Here is a 22,422-nt window from a genome sequence, read left to right as displayed (position 1 = left end):
GACGTGGGAGAGGGCAGGAGCCCCCCACCACCGTCCAGGACCGCAGGACGTCCAGGATTCTAACGGAGACCCCCGACGCGACGGAGGCGGCGTGATCCCCTCACAGGATCCGCAGAGGCACCCCCCTGCTTTTGGCTATCTGCTCCCACTGGGCACCCCAGCACAGAAGCCCCTACTGCCTCCTGCACCCCCGAGAAACCGCGCCGACATTACTTTTTTAAAAAAAAGAAAAAAAGAAAAACAAAATGTCGGGCGCGATGCGGCCCGAAAGCGAGGCTTGGCATCACACGCTGCCTAGCAACGGTGTGTAGGCTGCCTTTAAGGCCACACATCCGCCGGCAGGCGGAAGCCGGCGACCACCCAAGGCCAACATAAGGCCGTCTGCCCTGTTTGCCCCTGTTCGCTCCGGGGAGCTACCGCTACTGATGGACCCCTGATTCCCCACGCAAAGTTCAGAGGCAAACTCTGCATTAAGGTAAAAACCTTTTAAGACACTGAACACGGATGAGTGATCATATACTGGACCTTACTCCACGTGAGTACTGTTATTGTCAAACTGCTATGCTATAACTAGCTACAGTAGTGCTCCCTGTCACCCCTGTCACGTGCTATGCCCCTTGCCCTGGCTTAGACACCCATTGTCCTATGTTGTACTTTTTCATTGTTATGATCCATGCTATGCCTGGTGCTGTACCTCACGGTAAACCACAAATATACTGTGTTCCATGGTCGCCCACAGACCAGTCTAGAATTGTATTGTGCCCTATAAGCCGGCCCACTTCACCCTAGGCCCATAGCTACCTAGGCCATCTCCCTCTTCCATGCCTGTTACCTGCCTACTCTGCCGTCTGCCAGAACCCCTGCCTCTCCCACACCTGACCACCAAGGTAACTCTGTAATACAGTTTACTGCACTAGCAAGCTACTGTGACGTCCCCTGCACTAACTCATCATCACTCTACAGCCTGCCTGGCTGGCCAATCCTAGATACAGCCTTGTGTTTACCAGCATGTCGTGCCCGTAGGGTCGCTCTCTGACCATTCCAGAACAATGCTGCGCCTTAAGATCACTGTCAAACATTCAATAGTGTGTTGTACCTTAAAATCGCTTTCAGACCATTTTAAAACCGTGTTGTGCTTTTAAGGTCGCTTTCTGACCATTTAAATTGTGTTGTGCCTTAAGGTCCCCTTCAGACCATTTGAATCATGTTGAGCATTTAAGGTCGCTTTCAGACCATTTGAATCATGTTGTGCATTTAAGGTCGCTTTCAGACCATTTAAATTGTGTTGTGCCTTAAGGTCGCTTTCAGACCATTTAATTTGTGTTGTGCCTTAAGGTCGTATTCAGACCATTTACATCGTGTTGTGCATTTAAGGTCGCTTTTCAGACCATTTAAACTGTATTGTGCCTAAGGTCGCTCTCAGACATTCAATACTGTGTTGTGCCTAAGGTCCCCCTCACGCACTCCTGCCACTAACCAGTATGCCTCCCCTGCCTAGCAACTACCTTGCCAGCCCCATATTCCTCTTAATTACCTTTACTCTATCCAACATGCCACCCCAACCCCCCACCACCATGTACACGACTTCAAGCAAGTTAATGCCCACAACAACTGAGGCTCCTCCAGTATCTATGTTCAGTCTCCCATGCCCCACTGTAGTCAGGAACATAAAACTCAGAGCTAGACTCGCCAAAATTCACGAGCCTCTTGCCCGCTCCATGCCTACTAATAAAAGATCTAAATCCACCCTCACTAGCCTTGACAACTACAGACCCAAAAGATCTCTGAGCCATCCCACTAAAGACCTTAACTCGCCCATCATCCAGAAAAACACTAAACCCCCTCAGAAACTGTCAGCCCCTACTGCACCTATAGTAAGCCCCCAAATTAAGGGAGCTCTAATTAACGCCAGATCTCTAGTAGCCCACGCAACTGAAATCGCAGACCTACTGATCAATGAAGATCTGGATCTCCTCGCCATCACAGAGACCTGGCTCCACCCGGCAGCAGGACCTATGTTGATGCTAGCTATCCCAGAAAATTACACCATCTTGAGACAAGACCGACCCAATTCCAGAGGAGGCGGTGTCGCCATCATTCACAAATGTAGCCTTCCAATAAGATTAGCTACCCCCACTAATGCCCCATCTTGCGAACTACTCTCAGCTAAAATCCCCATCACAAATACTCAAACCCTCAATGTCCATTTGATCTATCGCCCCCCAGGTCCTCTAGGCACCTTCGATGAGGATCTTAACACCATCCTATCCACCAACTTAAAAAACGCCACTCAAATGCTCACCCTCGGTGACTTCAATATGGGCTTTAATGACCCTGAAGACCAAGCCGCCATCACCACATTGAACACCCTCACCGAACTAGGATTTACTCAAAGAAGCCTAAAACCAACCCATGACAAAGGCAGAATACTAGACTGGATAGCTTACTATAATTGCCTAGCCAGCGTTACTGACATCTCACCCTTAGCCTGGACTGACCACCACCTGGTATCATTTGTATTGTCCACTACTAGACCTCCACTCATATTACCGTGTAGGGCACCCCCTACTCTTACCAGAAACAAAAAGAGTATCACAGTGGAGAGACTTATCCCCAACCTACTTCCTACACTGAACTCACTGCATGACAACTTGGATCCTGAAACCTTGGTTGAGGAATACAACAAAATCATGTCTTCCTCCCTGGACTTAATTGCCCCTCTCAAACTCAGGCCAAGCAAGTCCAAAACCCACCTTAACAACTGGTACACACCTCTCCTCAAAAACTTAAGACAACAAAAAAGACACTGCGAATCTATCTGGAAAAAAGACCCATCAGCAGCCAACTAACTTAAATTTACCAAATTAGCGGCCCTGTACAAAAAAGAAATCTTCCTTGCTAAACGTACCTCCTTTGACTCTCGCATCTCCCAAGCCAGTTCAAATACAAAGGAACTATTCTCAATTCTAAAAGAAGTAGAAACCCCCATAGCACCCATAGACACCTGTATAAAAGACAAGAACTGGTGTACCAACATCCAACTTGCCCTAGCTAACAAAATCGCCACGCTACAAAAGAAAATATCTTGTAAAAAAGCCTCCTTGAACAATCCTGCCCTGCCTAAACCTGAGAAACGGTCCACAACTGAACATTTACGATTTAACTTCACTAAAGTGACCATACTTGAAGTGGAAAAAATCATCATGTCATTAAAGCCATCTAACTGCCAAGGAGACTTATGCCCAGCACAGCTCATAAAAGACGCTGCCCGTGACCTTTCCCCTTTTATCACTAAATTAATCAATGCTTCCTTCTCCACCGGTTCCATCCCAACTAATCTAAAACAATCCTGGGTACTGCCCCTACTAAAAAAAACACCCTCGACCCAGCAATACCAACTAACTATAGGCCTATAACAACAGTACCATTCCTTCTGAAAATTCTGGATAAGGTCGCCTATGTACAAATACAGAAGCACCTGGAGGATCACCACTTGCTAGGAGCCAGACAATCAGGCTTCCGACCCCAACATGGGACCGAAACAGCTCTCATCGACCTTAAAACACAGATTGATCTGCTCAAAGACAATGGTCAAGCAGCTTTACTCCTCCTCCTTGACCTTTCCGCAGCATTCGACCTGGTCGACCACGCTGTCCTCTGTTCCCATCTCCACTCGGCTGCCCATTTTTCCCCAGAGGCTATTACTTGGATCAGATACTTCCTTGATGGCAGAACTATGAGGGTCTTCTCGCCGACAGACGCGGCAGACCCTATACCCATCACCTGCGGTGTGCCTCAGGGTTCCTGTGTCTCCCCAACACTGTACAACATATTTACCAAGCCCCTTTTCGATGATCTGGATCATCTCGGTATCACCTACACTAACTATGCAGATGATACCCAGATCCTCCTTCCGCTTTCTGGAGATTATGCAAAGGATTTGGCCTTGGTGAATAGGGTCTACATCATCATCCAGGCATGGATGGCCACTCACGGTCTATGCCTGAATGATGATAAAACGGAACTCATCACACTGGGTACTAAAATTAGCCTAAAGAACCTGAGCCCGGCATACTCATCATTTATAATTGATGGTAATACTATCAGGGTTGGACATGAAGTCAAAACACTGGGCTTTTACTTGGACTCTAACTTCAATTTTAACAGACAAGTGAACTCACTAGCCTCCTCCACGTCCTATACTTGTAAATTGATCCGGACAGCTAAACCTTTTTTATCCGAGGCCAGTTGTCTGACCCTGGCCAGAGCCCTTATACTCTCCCGCTTGGACTATTGCAACGCCCTCTACCTTGGGTCATCCAAAGCCGTCACTGGCAAATTACAAACTCTCCAGAATAACGCACTTAGAGCGGCCCTGGGCATCTCAAGAAGAGACCACATCACTACATATAGCAAACAACAAAACTGGACCCCCATTATAGATAAAATCTCCTTGAAAACTGCCTCACTCACCCACAAGTCCATTAATAATGCAGCCCCTACCTATCTGATTAACAGATTTCACAGACTAACATCCATAAGACCGACGAGGTTAGCTTACAGAGACTGCCTATCCGTCCCTTCTTACAAACGTGCAACTATAGGTGGGAATAGCTTCCCAGTGAAAGCAGCCAAGCTTTGGAACTCCCTACCACCCACTCTTAGAATGGACCTACCCTACCAAAACTTTCGCTCAAAGTTCAAATCCTGGCTGAAGACAGCCATCATCTAGAACCTCCTGGCCCACATCCTGGATACACAACTGCTAACTGTACATATGTTATATTTACCGCTGATTGATATTATTACTGTATTCATACCTGTACATATATTACTGTCTGTAACTAAGTCTTGCAAATTCTTGTATCTGCTGCGCCTTGTTACCCTTGGGCTTTTCGGCGCATTATAAATAATAAACTAAACTAAACTAAACTAAACCGCCTTATTACGTGGTCCCTTTGCGGGTTGGTACTTTAACGCCTGCTTTTTGCAGGCGTTAAAAACCAACCCGCAAAGGGACCTCGGTGCTAATTACGGCACCGCAAATTTGCGGTACCGTAATTAGCACCTTCCCCATTCCCATTATGACCTATGGGGCAAAAATGGGAATGGGAATGGGGAAGGGCAATGGTGGAAGGGGGAATTACCGCCCCGCCAACCTTGGAATAGGGCGGTAATTCCCCTTTCCACCAAGGCGGTGCCAGTATTTTACCGGCATGAACCATGGCGCTAATAGCACCATGGTTCACCGCCTACCGTGTAATGAGGCCCTTAGATTATTAATATTTAAGTGTTGTATATAATTCCTTGTAATTGGTATTTTTTTACTGTAGCATATGCTACAAGCGAGCTGCCACAGTCTTGTGTGAAGTCATTGTATCCACAGTGTGCATTGGGGTTACTGGCATGCACCAATAATGTTCTTGCTAAACTAACTGTGGCGGTGCTTACTATAGTCCCTTTGTTATAACTAAAGCTACACTCCAGTTCAACATGACAGAAGTTCCGAACGCAAAACAAGTAGGTCTAGCATATGCACCTCACAGTTATGTGTGAATAAATCAGCAATAGAGAACCTTCAAGAACATTCACTTACATGTGCTGTTCCGCACAAGTAACATAAGAAATAGCTGAATAATGATTCCTGGGAGATTTCTTTTTAGAGATAGCACTTGATTTGGAAAATTCACCTGAGATTAATTACAGACATAAAATTAATCAACCGTTCATTATAACCCATGCATGAGGACCAACAAGGAAACTATAACTTACTTAGACTTTCATTTGTGGGAAGATAAATAACCTCTTTCAAATTGGGAATATTTCTTGTTGTACTCATGATATTTTAATCCTATCATTGTTTAAGCTTTTACATTTGTCAGAGAACATTAAATATTTAAAAAAAACACGTATGCTGCACAATGACTTTGTCATTGGAAGGAAGGAAGGAATAATAATATATTTGGAAATAATCAATGTGAGCAAACAAAGTAGAAAAGCAATTACACCAATATTTACTGATGGTGTATATTAAAGTTAGACCTCTAAGGAGTATTTGTACCATAGTTTGGCATTGGATGGTCGATGTGTACGTTTCAGCAGTTTATATTATTTACAAAATGTATTCTTCAATTGTCTGAAGGTTTGTATTAACCATAAACACTAAAATAAAACAAATACATATCTTCTTCAGGACTTAATTGTTCCTACCGATTATTTGATATTTCATCCCTAAATAGTTAGGCAGATAACTTGCTGGGAGAGAAGGGAGAGACATAGTAAGAGAGAGAGAGAGAGAGAGAGAGAGAGAGAGAAAGAGAGAGGGAGAGAGAGAGAGAGGGAGAGAGAGAGAGAGAGAGAGAGAGAGAGAGAGAGAGAGAGAGAGAGAGAGAGAGAGAGAGAGAGAGAGAGAGAGAGAGAAAACAGACACGTTAAGAATTGTAGTGTATATTTTAAATTCATTATCAAAAACATAATTGACAAAATATTGAAATCCTCTAAGGCTTTAATAATGCCGGTCAGCATATGGGATCACCCCCTTATGCTTAGTGTGGGGCGGTTCATTGAGAAAGTTCTGTTTAGATCAAAGCACATGTAATTAAGAACACTTTGTGAACCATCAAGCCATAATAGTAATTGTATTCAGTTTGGACCTAGGGTTACCCTGAACAGTGGTGAGCATAATGGACACTCTAATCAGAGTGTCCTCATACGGTGTGACAAAGTAAATAGTCTCTGTATACCATTCAATTACAGACTCAAAGACCTTTGTATCACAAAACAACATTTATGATTATAAGCATTTCAAACAAATGTAACCTGCATTGGAGATGCAGTTTTACAATCTTACGAAAATCAAATTCTATTATTTCTATTTCTCAAGAAATAACAGAATTTGTTGTTTTGTGATACAAAAGTCTTTGAGTCTGCTATTGAATGGTATACAGAGACTATTTATTTCATCACTTTCCGACCTCCATACTACGGTGAGTGTTGTGCCTTTGAAACCCTCCAGGCTCCTTCCTCTGTGGTTATTTTCTGTTTGTGCAGGCCCCAAGGCCTGATTACACCCTTGCTGCCTCCCTCCCACAACCCACTTTCCTCTTCTGTGTTTTCCCCATCCTTCCGCCCCCCAACCCTCCCACCAGCCCTGATTGGTGCTAACTTCCCCTGCAGCTGAGCCTAGCAGCCAGCGCTGCTCGTGTGAATCCACTTTCCGACCTCCATACTGCAGTGAGTGTTGTGCCTTTGAGACCCTCCAGGCCCCTTCCTCTGTGGTTATTTTCTGTTTGTGCAGGCCCCACGCCCTGATTACATCCTTGTTGCCACCCTCCCACAACCCGCTTTCCACTCCCGAGTTTTCCCCATCCTCCATTCTGTGTCCAGATCGTATTGTGTGATATTTAGATTGCATTGATAGGCCTTTCCCCCACTATACAGGCCCCTCTAATTCACTTACCAACTCACTCTAAAGTGTGACAGAACCAACCAGTGAAATACTGTGGAGTGACACTCTGATTAGGGGCTCACGCCTCATAAGGCGTAAGTCCTAGCTGCGCCCTTCAAAGTCACTCTTCAACTAGTACATATCCTTCTTAAACCAACATAGCTAGCTCACCGCAGTCAACTTCATTCAGGGAAACGGACACTATAGAGAGCCACCAATAACACCCAACTATATAACCCTTAACCACCTCCGATACCCCTACCAAGACAGCGACTGAACGAGTAGGCAACATCATCCGGATTACCACCTACAGACAGAGCACTAAACTGGTAGCAGACAGCCCTCCACACCCAGTACTACATCACAAGACAACCAGACCAAAGCAGAACCTACTGGACATCAGCAAACAACCAAAGACTAAACAACTCTGAATCTTACAATGCCGCGCAAACATCCCATCCGGAGGGAAAGAAAAAGAGAAGAAAGAACAAACACTCCAGAACTGCATCAAAGAACTACAACTACGGAACACACCCACACAGACAGGAACAAAAATCAAACCAACACTGAGAGAAGAGACACATCCTTCTACTTAACTCCATACCTCGCAGACAACTGGTCACCAGACCAAACCAACCCAACATTAGAAGCAGCAACATTAAACAACCTAACAAAAGCACGCAGAAGAAGGATGACCAACACCAGAAACAACAAACACACAACCGATGCGATAACACCTTACATCACCAAAGCAAGAAGAACATCCAATTAACAACCACAATTCCTGGAAGACGAACCATATGAAAACAAAAACCCTAGACAAAATCTAGAAGAACTATTCAAAGACACTGGCACCCCAAAACCTACCCCTCAATAAAATCAGAAGAAGACCGTAACAAGAAAAGCCAAACCAAACTACACCTCCAAACTCCACTGCAATCTAATAAACGCAAGATCCATGTCAAAACACTCTACAGAGATCTTCGACTTACTCTATGACCACCGCATTGACATCCTATTCATCACAGAAACATGGCTGGACGACAATTACAAAATCACACTCCACAGCTGCCTTCCAACCAACTTCAAATAAACAGGAAAAACAAAATAGGAGGAGTCATCACAATAGCATTCAAAGAACACCTGAAAATAAAAACAAACCACGCAAAATCCTCAACTGCGAAACCATGATTATACACCTAACAGCGAGCCCAAAAACCAACATCACATTCATCTTGGTGTACAGATCTCCGACATATGATGCAGCCTTTGTCGCCAATTTCTTAGAAGCCATCACCAACATAGCCATTGACCACGAACACCTAATCATCCTGGGGGACTTCAACATCTGGTTCGAAGACAGTCACGCCAACTCCCAAAACTCAGTGATTGAACAACTCACTACCATGAAACTACGACAACTAGTAAAAGGGGCAACTCACTCGGCAGGACACACCCTGGACACAATTTTCGCCAAGGAAAAAATCATCACCACGGCAACGCCAATACAAATACTGTGGAGCAACCATCTCATCATCCCATTTGTGATCACTCTGCCTACTCAAGTCTGCATCCAACCTCCCAAACTAACAACTACTACAAAAAGAAAATGGAAAGAGGTCAAAGAAAGCAACCTATTTGAACAACTGGAGTTAACCAAACCCTCAACTACAGAACTAAAGCTAGCTGACCTAGACGGGAAAGCGGAGCTATTACACAAATGGATTGCAGATACAATTGACAAGATCGACCCAGAAAAACCATTCACCCCATCAAAAAAAGAGCAACGGCAAAATGGTTCACTCCACTATTAAGCACCATGAAAAAGGAAAACAAAAAGATGGAACTGAAATGGAGGAAAGGAAACAACCCAGACAAATAAATACAAGAAGGAAATTCAAAAGGCAAGAGAAGGCATTATGATGACAGAATCACCAATGCCACCAACACACAAAAATAAATGTTTAACATAAAAAAAGAAATGAGAAACCCACCAGGCTGTGATAACACACAAACCCCCTTAGAAAAACTATACAACGACCAGACAAACTATTCAACAGAGACCAACCAACCACAACATACAACCAAACAAACTTAACTCAGAACCACAGCACAAACTCAAAAACGTTCCTGAAATATCAGCAGAGGCTTTCGCAATGCTGGTAAAACACAGCAAGAAAGCTGGTTCACCCATGGATTCCTGTCCACCGGACATCTACAAATCGATCCTCGCACGAGGAATGCCAGCAGAATATTACAGAAACCTTCTAAATCTATTACTAGCAACAGGAACTGTACCGAGGACCTTCAAATCAGCATATATCAAACCACTTCTAAACAACACAAGTAGCGACGTAGAAGACCTCTCCAACTATAGACCAATCTCAAACATCTCCTACCCAGCAAAACTACTGGAAACCTACGTATACAAACTAACACAAGAACACGTAGAAAAACACCACCTGCTAGACCAAGCTCAAGTCGTTTTCAGACCCACAAGAGGAATGGAAACAGCGCTACTATCACCGGGGACGACCTAAAAACTAATGCAGACTCAAACACAACCTCGGCCCTGATTCTGCTCGACCTCTCTGCAGCCTTCGACACAGTTAGCCATGACACCCTAACCAAAAGACTAGAAGACATAGGCATAAAACACAGCACTACACTGGACTAAATCATTCCTAGCAGACAGAGATTAAATCCTTCAAATCCGCCCCACGAGTTAACGACTGTGGAGTACCACAAGGATCCTCACTATCACCACTGTACTTCAACATCTACCAGACCCCAGTTATCAGAATGTTCAAAGAATACAACATTACATGCTACAACTACGCAGATGATACTCAAATCATCTACAAAATCATAGACACCCAACCCGAACATTCAATCCTAATCGACTGCCTAAAAGAAGTCTTTAACTGGATGAATGCCAACAACCTGAAAATCAACCCTGGAAAAACAGAAATCATGATCATATCCAATGACCAAGAGAAGGAACCCGCCATCCCATGGCCAACGGAAATGGGAACTGCACCATCACCATCTAAGGTAGTAAAAAATCTGGGTGTCCTGATGGACAACACCCTAACCTTAGAACCACAAATAAATGCAACAGTCAAGAAATGTTTCTTCCTCCTCCACACAGCAAGAAGAATCCTACCTTTCCTCTCCTTCACGCACAAAACACTCACTATTGTTGCCCTCATCATGTCAAGAATTGACTATGTAAAGTGCCTTTAACTCGGAATACCAGAATACCTCCTGAAGAAACTACAATGCATCCAAAATGCAGCAGCCAGACTACTCTTCAAGCTATCCAGAAGAGACCACATCACTCCTGCCCTAAAAACACTACATTAGCTCCCAGTAAAACATTGCATCACATTCAAAACAATGTGCATAACGCACAGGGCAATCTCTGTACAAGGAGCAGAATTCCTACAAAAGAAAATAACAATCTACAAGCCAACGAGACTCCTCAGGACAAGCAACGAAATCCGCCTGGAACTAAAAACCTACCTTAAGAAAAAACTTGGGGGCACCTCCTTCTACCACTTAGCCGCAAAACCCTGGAACAACAGCCCAAAAGAAATAAGAAACACCAAAGATCACCTAAAATTCAGAAAATTGCTAAAAACCTGGCTCTTCAACACCACCGACTAAAACTGAAAACCGAAACAACAGAAAGGAAAAAGAATGACTAAACCAGAAAGGACACTGACAAGCCCCCAGAACCGACTGAGAAGTACCCACGGCACCTGGACGGGTGACGTCGGGCAGAATGAAACACAGGCAACACCCATAGAGATGGAGTTAACCACCCCAGCCAATCCCATCCAACATCTTCACTCGCCCCTTAGTTGCTACTAGGTACCACAATGTTGTGGAATTGCCAGGATATTGCCAATCACCAGACTAACTGAGTTGTGGACACTGGCAGGTGCACTGGCCATTTGAGTGGGTTTGGAGGACAGATTGTGTTGTGAGGAAGGCTGGTGGAGGTGGGAGCGATATGTGAAAGGGGACACTGAATGCCGGACGGGCCCAGATCAGGACAAAGGCGCAGGGTGCCCCCGTCCCATCTGGAGAGACTACGTTAGTCCAACAGGCCAATTCAGGATAGAGATGCCAACTAACCAATTCCACTAACAATTTCCTCCTCTGCATACACCTCTCAAACTCCTAACCAAACACAACCACAAGCCTACAGCACAACAAACCGCACAAACTTCACTACACTGCAACAACAAAACAAAAACACACATAGACTAGCACAACAGTACACGACGACTACCGGCCGCAAACACCCCAGGCACAGCCAACTGACCCACTGGGCTGAGGCCGCCAAAAGAACATCACTGCTCTCTTGCACTTTTCCAGCTTCCTCCCACTAACTCACCCTCCCTTCCTCTTTCAGAGCCGCCAGAGCGCCAGGGGACCACTCCGGTGGTGATAGTGCGCGGTACAAATGTCCTTTAACGTAACATCACACACCTTATGCGTGAATGTATTACTTTACCAAGTTAATTAGGGGAGTTCTCCCCACAGGAGTGCATTTGAGTCACTGGCTGGCAACAGTGGGTTTAATTATAGAGTATTGTTCTACTCTTCTTGGCCGGAGAGTATCACTCGTTTGCACCTGAAATTGAATTTAAGATTACTATAACATATGTACGTTTTTACTAACTGTCAGAATAGGTTGTGCACCTCACACCCCCGTTATAACTGCTGTATATAGCCATCAGATTGTCTAATGAGAATACTCTTTCAGCAATGCAAGGGTTGTAATTAAGCTTTATAGACTTGGCCTGAGGACGTAATTGGATTATGGGACCTGAAGATGGAGTTGTAGTTGGAGAGTGGGTTCTATAAAGCTATTATATGCCTTTTGGATTTAAATAAAATTGGTGAGAGATCGCTACAGGCCTAGGCAAATATTGCTGCATAAGCTTGGAGCTCCCGCTCCCTCCATTAAAACATGATAAGCCAGAGCTAGACAGTTTCACCCATGATGTGATTGAAGTGGGTGAGGGAACCAAGACAACCACAGACACACGCGTGGTGGAGATAGATTAAGGACGAGTCATCGGAAGGTGGTGGTATGATCGAGGCCCACTACAGAAGAGGACCCGGAGGAAGCCGGGGCTTCCGCCAATAGGAGCATCCCGCTTCTTAGGCAGGAACGCAGCCAGTGAGGGGCAGCAAGGCTCCAGTCCAGGGGTCTGGCCCAGGAACATGGCGGCAGAGAGGAGAGCGAAGCCCGAGGTACCCATGTGCAGAGGAGGGGAAACAGAGCCAGAGTTGGATTGACGGCCAGATGGTAGTGGGCGCCTTTGTAGCAATCCCCCTCTCTTGGAAGCTCTGTGGTGAGGGCTTGAATCGACAAGAGGTGGCTTTGGAGGGTGGTTGGTCCCTGAAAGGACACATGTGGAGGATGAAGGGGAACTGAGGCACAATACAAGGCCACCAGGGAGAGTACAGCAGGGGAGTGATGCCGGCGAGGCCAGAGACGCTGTGGTGAATGGCGCTGGCAACTGAACCCTAGTAGAGGAGCAGCCAAGTGCTGCGAGTGGGACTATGGAGGTGTAATACCGGTGCCTGGGGAGTGTAGAACCGGCCAGACAGTGACATCTGTATTGAGGATCAGAGAAGTGAGGACAGGCTGGATAATGCTGCAGGTCTCCAGGAAAAGGTTGGACCAGGGGTGTGGCACCAGGCATATTTAGCGCCATTGCCACACTTCAGAAATATTGGAGATATCCGAAAAAGGTAGCAGGAGAGGTGCAGTTGGCGAAGGGAGAACCCCCTACTCTGGCAATGAAGGATGACATTTCAGGCATCCTCTCACAAATAAAGGCTATGCGAGGTGACATCCATGCCTCCATAACAGACTTACGAGGTGGAGTGGAGACTGTGGAAAACAAGAATGAAGGACTGGATAATAACCAGTTAAATGCAGACCTGGTAGAAATGTGAATTGATGCCAGGCTAACAGAGATAGAGGTGAGGGCAGAGGAGGTGACCTGGAAAACCATGAATGTAGATATAACATCAGGGTCCTGGGTGTGCTGGGACGTGATGGTGAGTCACTCCTCGAAGCAGAGAGAAAGATGCGTGAAGTCGCCCGCCACCTTTTTGAAAAAGGAGGTAAAGACATACAGATTGAAAGGCTGCACAGAGGAGGAAAGGCGCATGGAAATGGTCCGCGTTCGATAATAGTGCGGTACACGGAGAAGACGAAGGTATTGGCAAAGGCAAGAGTATCACCGGACATCAAGTATGAAGGGCAATCCGACAGGATTTTTCATGACCTATCAGGCCTCACGCTATTGAGGAGAACTAATTGTCTCCCCCGGCACAATGGCTAACCAATAAGGGCATCAAATATCTCTGGGCCTATCCATTTGCACTGCACTTTGAACAAAGCAAGAATGAGTATCATATCACCACTGCTCCAAAGGTGGAACAGGCGTTTAGCCATCTTTCGAACCTATTGATGGAAGACCAAGGCCCGTCGCAGACAAAGACTGTGGACCGGCATCCACGTTCGAAGGGCCCGAACCAACGAAAAAGAGATATGGGAAGGAGGAAATGTATGAAGCTGGGCACCCTGTCCCCTAGAACGGGAACTTGACTCCTGAGGCTGGTCAGCTAGGTGCTGCATGATAATCTCGTGTACTGCCGTGAGCGTTGTTGGCAACAGGGGTTTGGAAATGTTGCAGAGGTGGAAGTGAGGCACTAGCAGCCCTCTGAGTTGAAGAGGGCATCTCAGGGGTAATGATTGTAATGTTGGGTTGGGTTAAGTTGTTTGGAAGGGGGAGAATGGGCCAGGGGCTTAGAGATAACAGGTCAACTGCTGGGGTCTTTTGTCCTTAGATCAAGGGAAGAGGGCCAGGACACTTGGCCATTCCCAATGGAGGTTGCTTATGCAGAGAGTTGTTATGGTGACCAAGGTGATAGCAGGGCCATGGGGGCCCCCTACGGGTGGGAACACTGAACGTTAAGGGGCTGAACTAAACCACAAAGAGGTCATTGGTGGTGTGTGAGTTTCAAAGGGTGGTCCTGGACATCCTCTTTTTACAGGATACAAGGTTAACTGAATGGGGAGAAGGGGAGAGTGAGGGGTGGTTCAGTGGGGGAGGTTTTTTGGCCATTGGTTAAAGAAAAGAAAGGAGGGATATGGATCATTCTCCATAAATGTTTACATCTGACGCATGTTCGGGTGTCTAGACTGTTGAGAGGATGCCTACTGATTCTGCAAGGAATGATTGGCGAAGTGCGTGTGGTCCTAGCCTCTGTGTATTACCCGAATCAAGGGCAGTTTGCTATTCGTGCACAGGCTTTGGATGAAGTCGGAGCAGTGGGGGCGGGGGATTGTTGTTGCTAGGAGGGGGTTTTAACTTATGAGCAGATGTAGCACTGGACATGTGATCTCTGAGGGAGTGGAAGGTAAGACCAGCGACTGGTGAGGGAGGGCGACTACAGCATATTCTCGAGGCAAGAGGGCTAATAGATGATTGGGGGGTCCCCCATCTCTGGAAAAAGGGCTATACCTTTTACTCTGCTCCCCATGAAACCTTTACTAGGATTGATTATTTGCTCACGGAACAGATGTCTAGACAAATGGTTAGCCATTGTGAGATCTGCCCAGTTGGATCGTCAGACCACGACCTGGTGTTTATGGAAGTGACAATGCATGAAATTAATAAAAGGGATTCCCGATGGAGGTGTAGTGATTTACTATGGCGTGACCAGCTGTTGGTCAGCTGAATCAAGAGATCCAGGACTATTTTGAGATTAATGACACAGGTGAAGTGGATATGCATGTAGTCTGGGAAGCAGGGAAGGATATGTGGAGGGGCCTATTGATGGGAAAGGGGGCTCTGAGAAAACTGGAACGGGCACTAATTCAAAGTATGCTTAGAAAGGAAATGGGTACTCTGGAGGGGAGATTACATGAAGGACTTGACTATACGGAGGAGGACATGATGGAACTCAAGAAAAAGCATGTAGAACTGAAATAGTTGGCTATGGGAGACACGGTTAGGAAGTAGAGTTTCTTGAAGCAAATGTTTTATGCAAAAGGGGACAAAACCAGCGGTCTGCTTGCTGTGTGTCTTAGGGCACAAAGGGCTGAGAGATGGGTAGAACGGTTGTGAGACGGCAAAGGGAATGAACACAACACTCCTGGCGGAGTTGCTGGGTGTTTTGAAAAGTACTATGAGAAACTGTATGATAGAATCGCATAGAGTACGAGAAGTGAGATGGACCAATATCTTGAGGGTATTCTCATGGGACGTTTGTCCTGGGAAGAAGCGTGTCTAGTGGAGGCCTCGTTTACGTTAGTGGAAATACAGAAAGCGATCAATAGATTGATGATTGGCAAGGCACCGGGTGAGAACAGTTACATGATAGGTTTCTACAAATGCTATGCAGGACAACTTCTACCACATTTAGTTAAAATGTTCAACTACGTCATGGAGACGGGGATCGCCCCTCCCTTGTTTAGTAAGACATTAATATTGGTAATGCCCAAAGAGGGTAGATACCCAAGGATGTGTCAGTCATACCGTCTGATATCCTTGTTAAATGTAGATGAAAAGATTTATACCAGAGTCTTGGTCACTCATCTTGAGGTGTTGTTACCTCGTATAATACACCCCGGACCAGGTGGGCTTCATTCAGGGACGACAAGCAGCAGATACACTTAGGAAGACACTGAACCTTATGGAATCGACGAGAGGCAGCAAAGGAGATCCAGTACTGTTAGCCCTTGATGCTGAAAAGGCCTTTGATAGAGTGGACTGCGAGTACCTATTTGCTGTCCTACGTAAGTTGCACTTTGGTGAGAGTAATTTAAAAGGCATCAGGGTGCTTTCCATTAATCCGATGGTGCAGGTTGTGGTTAACGGGAAGAGTTTGCAGCTCCTCCAATTGAAGAGAGGGACCAGGCAAGGCTGCCCTCTGTCGCTGCTCTTATTAAGCTATATTTATAGAGCCATTGACAGTGAAAGTGCAGTGCGACAAGGATGAAGAGGGGTTAATAGTAGGGGACACAGAGTATGAACTAGGAATGTGGCCCAGATGATATTCTCCTTCACCAGCGCAACCCGAGGGCTTTGATCCCAGCGGCCCTGCGCGTCATAGTGGAACACGGTAGCCTGACGGGATTTAAGGTGAATGCGGAAAAGTGTATTCTCTTCCCATATGGCGGGGACCTGACCACTCAGTAGAAGACCTGAGATCATTGAATATGACTATTCAAAGAGACAATTTGAAATACCTGGGAGTGATTGTTACAAGGACCTTAGGGGAGTTATAAGATGCCAACTACCCCCTCTTTTGAGTGCACTCTGTAAAGGGATGGAGGAGTGGTCATGACTGACTTTGTCCTGGATGGAACGACTGAACACTCTTAAAATGACCTTGAGGCCCAAACATTTATATTTGTTTCAAATGCTTCCCATTAGTGCCCCAAGGGAGATGTTTTCTGCGCTGAAAGTTAAGACTCTACAATTTCACTGGCAGGGACGGAGGCCTATGGGGGCATATGCCACGTTAATCATGACAATGTGCCCGGGAGGGGTGGGATTTCCTGATATGTATAATTTCTATAGGGCAGCCCAATTTAGGGCTGTTATTCTACATTTGCGCGGAGATAAAGAAAAACAATGGGTAGCACTGGAGAACCATTGGCTGTATCTAGCAACTATGGGTGAATGGCTGCGGGCACCGAAAAAAGACATGCCAGGGAGGACACAACCATGGGATATTGGGCCTTGTTTGGGATCTCTGGAGGAGGCCAAAGGAGATGAGAAGAGTAACTACGTGGCGCTCGCCTCTGAGTCATCTTTGGGTATGGGGGTGGGGGAGTCAAGGCTCAGCCGAGTCTGCTAGGTGCTGCCTGGTGAAGATACAGTCGGATGATAGGGGTGGAGACATGGAGCCAGTTTGCATAAGCAAGGAGCGACCCAGGATAGTCTCGGGAGGATAGCTCAGTGGCAACGTGCTCGCTTTGGAAGCAAGACGACATGGAGCAACACGGGTCCGATCCCCGAGTCAGCGCTTAGAAACCTCTGGGTATTAAGCACCTTATAAATAACCAATCATATCATATCAAAGATAAAGACCAGCAGTGGAGGGGCAGAAAGGTTTGTGTTCCTGGGCCATGTCTGTCAGGAGCAGCTCTGGAGAGGAGAAGAACAGTCCCGGCAACGGGACATGCAGTCACATTTATTCAATGGAAGGGAGCGCAACGCTGAGCCCTGCTCACAGCACAGATCAGGTGACTTGTGTGGCAACCCCCGATTGGTCAATTTTTGGGCTATGCCAGATTTCCAAGCTATACCATCTTATATAGCCCAGAAAGTGACCAATTGGGGAAGGCCATGCCACTCCCTGGCATATCATTACATGTATTGCATTTCTGCTTCATCCATGTGAGATGAAGGTACAGGTTAGGTATTGAGAGAAAACAAGTAGCATTTGAATTGTGTTTTAAACTTAGCCACTATCAGAGAGGTTAACTGCAAATAAGTACTAGTGTCCGATTGTGTAACCATTTGCTGAGCAGGCCGATATTCCTCGGCAGAGAAGTAAAGATGACACATGTGATTGGCACGAAGGCCGGTTAGGTATTCACCATGAAGTATAAAATATAAGGGGTTGTGTTGGGTCGTGGGATGTAGACAGCGTGTGCCTATTCAATCCAGTTTGAAAACTGCTAAAGGCTGATATTAATCTTACATTCCAATGTATTTATCTATTTATGTGTTTCGAATTTCCTGTTCAGAATGGTCATGTACTGGGTGTCATCTTTCCTATAGATAAGGCTGTAGGTTCTGTCCGTTTTTGCCAACATAGAAAATGCCTGGGGGGCATTTGATGCAGTTAGCCAGATATGCCCCAATGGTGAATCAAACCTGTATTTTGAAGACTTGTGTATGGTCATCCCTCCGGGCTGGTGGGTACTGCCTCTGTGCTGAGCTATAATTGTATGTTGGAACAGAGGGCATTCTTTGTCTGCTACAAAGACGTGCCTGCAGAGATGATGTGTGCACAGGTTTTTTCCACTGTTTGTCATGGGTGTGCCCCACGCACTGTTTGATTTGAAACAAATGATTGCCAAGAGTAGGCTCACAAATCGTTAGGGCTGATTATGGGGCTTCCGGCAATACCTCTGGCCGCCTTTTTATCGTGCTCAAGAATGGCTTGCAGTTCCACTCTGGCATGGTATGTGACCACCAAGGGGATGTGGCCCTTGCTTGCTTTCTTTATCCGGGAGATCGTTTTCGTCTGTACAATCCATTTCGGCGCGGGCCGATTAGACATGGCCAGTTCGGCGCGACCAGTGCGGCGCAGGGATGTTTTGGCGCGAGCATGTGCATGCGCGGCAGTACATTGCCTGCTTTAATCTTGTTAGGAGGGGGGGGGGGGGCAGAGAGCGACACGCTGAACTGCCAACGACATCTAATGGGGAAGGCATTTGTGCGCTCCACCTGCAAAGCCCAGTGCATAGTCTCATCTGTTTTATGAGACATGGTGGGCGGTGAAATGGGGGGGGGGGGGCTGTACTTCTCTCTGATGCCAGTTAGCATGAGAGGAAGGGACATGGTGGCGTCAAATTATGCGAATGCGCAGGCATGCGATTCAAGTTATGTGCAATGGCTCCAGTACCTAGCCATACAATGCCAATACCGTGTATAAAGCAGGAGTAACTGGGCATATTGCGGAAATACCCAGCAGAGAGTATCCCTGGCGCATGCTGACAATAGCCTTCTGGCAATAGCTGCTAGATGGGTGAGTACATAGGAATGTAATTCGACATCTGCCAGATGATAACAAAATGGCCAGTGGTGTGAACGCCTGTATTGGAAGGAGGGCCAAAACCTGCAATCGCTTGAGTACCTGGTTCATGTGTGAAGGCTTAGGGACATTTTATAAACCAGCCAGCATATTATGGTGCTAATCCCTGGCAATACAGAACAGACTTTCAATAGCCCAAAACCACTGGCGTCTTGTGTGCTTCCAGTATTTTCTGGGGCTGAGCGAGGGCGGGGGATTCAGCTCGCAGCCACACTGCAGTGAGTTTAAAGTGCTCCCCCAATAATGCAAAGCCTCCCCTAACTTTCTCAGCGAAGGACTGCATGCTTAACGCAAAGGTACCGTATTTGGGAGGCTAGGGCCAGCGCGTCTAATAATCCATAAAATAAAACATTAATATCATACAGAACTGCAATTCAGTGTCCTGTTAAACCAGGCATTCCGGGTCAACACTACGCACTTTCCTAGACTTTGGAATAGTGCCCCAGGTGAGCCTGATTGTTTTAATCAATGGCAATTTAAATCTCAGCAGTCACTTTTATTGAATATTTGTGCCACTAGCTGAAAATGATTTTTTTTAACACATAGGGTACTGTTTTTAGAATTTTGGCTCCCAAGTGAACTGAGAAAACAGTCGCCGAAGCACCGTTTTTTTAAAAACTAGCAGGCACGTATTTCTCCAAGAATATGCATTTACCAATGATCTTGCACTGTTTTTACACCCTCTCCCTTTCAATCGTGCTGTTTGCAGGCCCCCTAATTCGACTGTCCGCCACCTGATTTTGCTCCAAATATGGCCCTGGTGATCTTATGTTTTCATTTGATAACTTTGAGATGCTAATTACTTGCTAGAAGGGCCCAGCATCCATTCACTGCACTTTATTTACAATGCACCATTTCATGCAGGTGACGGTTCCCGTTGCTGTCTTATGTTTCCCGCCACATTTCGGTGTGGGTCAATTACACTGACACTGTTTCAGTGAGAAATCTCCCCAAACCAACCGTGCCAAACCGGCTCCTATGGCGAACTGGCCGTGCAAAATTGCCCCGCGCTAAACCGGCCGCACCAAAAATGTTTGCTCCGCGTTTTCGTGGCGTTAACATTGATGTGGGGACCTGGTCATCAAGAGTCTAGTAATTGTGATTAATGCATTCCCTGCTAAAGATATACACGTTTTTGTCCCTAATTGCTGTATTTGAATATTATTGCCTGACCAGAGATGCTGGCACTTGTTTGTGTGCATTTCAATTGGAGGCATTCACGCCATAGGTTGTGGTAATGCTCTGTGGGTTTGAAGTTTGCTCATGTCTGTATGATTCTGTTCTTCATGATATATTTTATTTATATTGCAGCTATTCACAGGTGTTACAAGGCACGACGAGGCAGAGGAGGGGATCATGGGGGGGGACAAGACAACGATCTTACTAGGCCCAGTGACACTGAGATCATGCAAGTGCAGAGGAGAGCGGGAAAGTGAAATGAAGCAGCTCCCAGCCTTCTTAGGTTGACTTGCTAGGTTTATTACCATGCTTCATGTGTATCATTACAAGCAGTTTCTTAAGTTACATTCAAGTTACATAAAGGATATAAAACACTGGCGGCACATCACCCAGACAGAGGGCTGACCAATTGACCAGGTTAGAACATTCACACATACATTCCAACACTCAGGCATAAACACTTCACATGACATCACAATATTCCTTCTACCCAGGCAAGCCATACAGAACACATCTACCACCTTTACATTTGCACTTCGCACACAACAAGGCGCTACACAACACATCTCCCCTCTTTCCATCGACCCACAACACACAAGACGCTACGAGATAGACCTCCACTAACACCAACACACACCCCCTTCACACCAACTCGCATGACCCAATGCCACAAGCACACTCTGAAACCTGAAAGGTGGAACGAGTCATAAATTAGCACACAGTGCAGCCAAACACAACTGCCTGTGTGCAAGAAAACAAAATAGATGTGGTACACGACCACAAGATCGAAGTACATGTGTGACCCCGCATGACCAATACCCCACATATGTCCACACCAAAACCGGGGGCGCTACCACCCGACACACATACCTCATTAAACCATGCATGACTACCATCGCAGTCCCACCCGACTGACTGGGAGCGCTACCAGCCAGGAGGGGAGAAGAGAGGTCCGCCCACTTGGAGAGGAAGGGGGAGATCTGACCAGGTGGCCGGTAGATAGTAGCCACTGTGAGAGAGGGGCCAGGGAAGAGAGAAAGCCTACATACCAGGAATTCAAAGAAGGAGTAGGCATGAATCAACTCCGGGAAGATCAAGGCTACACTCCCACTGGAACGGTTGGATCTGTGCGTGGAGAAGATCTTGTAGCCATCAGGAAGGAGCGTGTCAAAGCTCGTGACAAAGCTGGCCATGAACCAAGTCTCGGTAAGATCATGGACATCAAGGTCAAGTTCTTCAAGGAGACGGCAGATGTCAGAGGAGTGTTTGACGGCTGAGCGAGAGTTAAGAGTGACGAAGTGGAGAAGGTTGCCATCCGCGAAAGACTTCTGTGGAGGGGTACAAATCAGAGGTACTCCCTGCGGAGGTGTCGAAGGAGCCCGATGGAGGGCAGAGGACATAGGAAGAGAGGGCAAGGTAGCCAAGGAGGAAGAAGAAGGCACCAGAGTAGTGGCAGAGGATGGAGGCAAGGAAGCCGACGGGGGAGAAGGGACATTGGGAGAGGAAAGAAAATCGATAATAATAGCTATAAACCATGCATGACTACCATCGCAGTCACACCCCAACTGACTGGGGGCGCTACCACCCAAAAATAATAGCTATTAACCTTGCATTACTACTACCACAGTCACGTCCAAAATGAAAAGGTGGCGCTACCACCAGACACCAGTGTACGTTGCTTAACCATGTGTAAATTGCACCATAATCACGTAATCACGTCCATACTGTACTGGAGGCGCTATACCCAGACACCACACTATGTGGCATTACCTCCCAAATACCCTTGTGGCATCCACATCCACATCCACACTGAAAACATGACTGAAGGCGCTACCCCCAGCATCAACCAAGCTCACCAAACACATAGGAGGTGCTACCCCTGCAATAACCTCATAGCATAACCACACCTGTCTAAAAAGAACTAG

Source organism: Ambystoma mexicanum, chromosome 4q (assembly GCF_040938575.1).
Source record: "Ambystoma mexicanum isolate Mex_15411 chromosome 4q, UKY_AmexF1_1, whole genome shotgun sequence".
NCBI lineage: Eukaryota > Metazoa > Chordata > Amphibia > Caudata > Ambystomatidae > Ambystoma > Ambystoma mexicanum.
Note: the sequence above shows the minus strand (reverse complement) of the source record.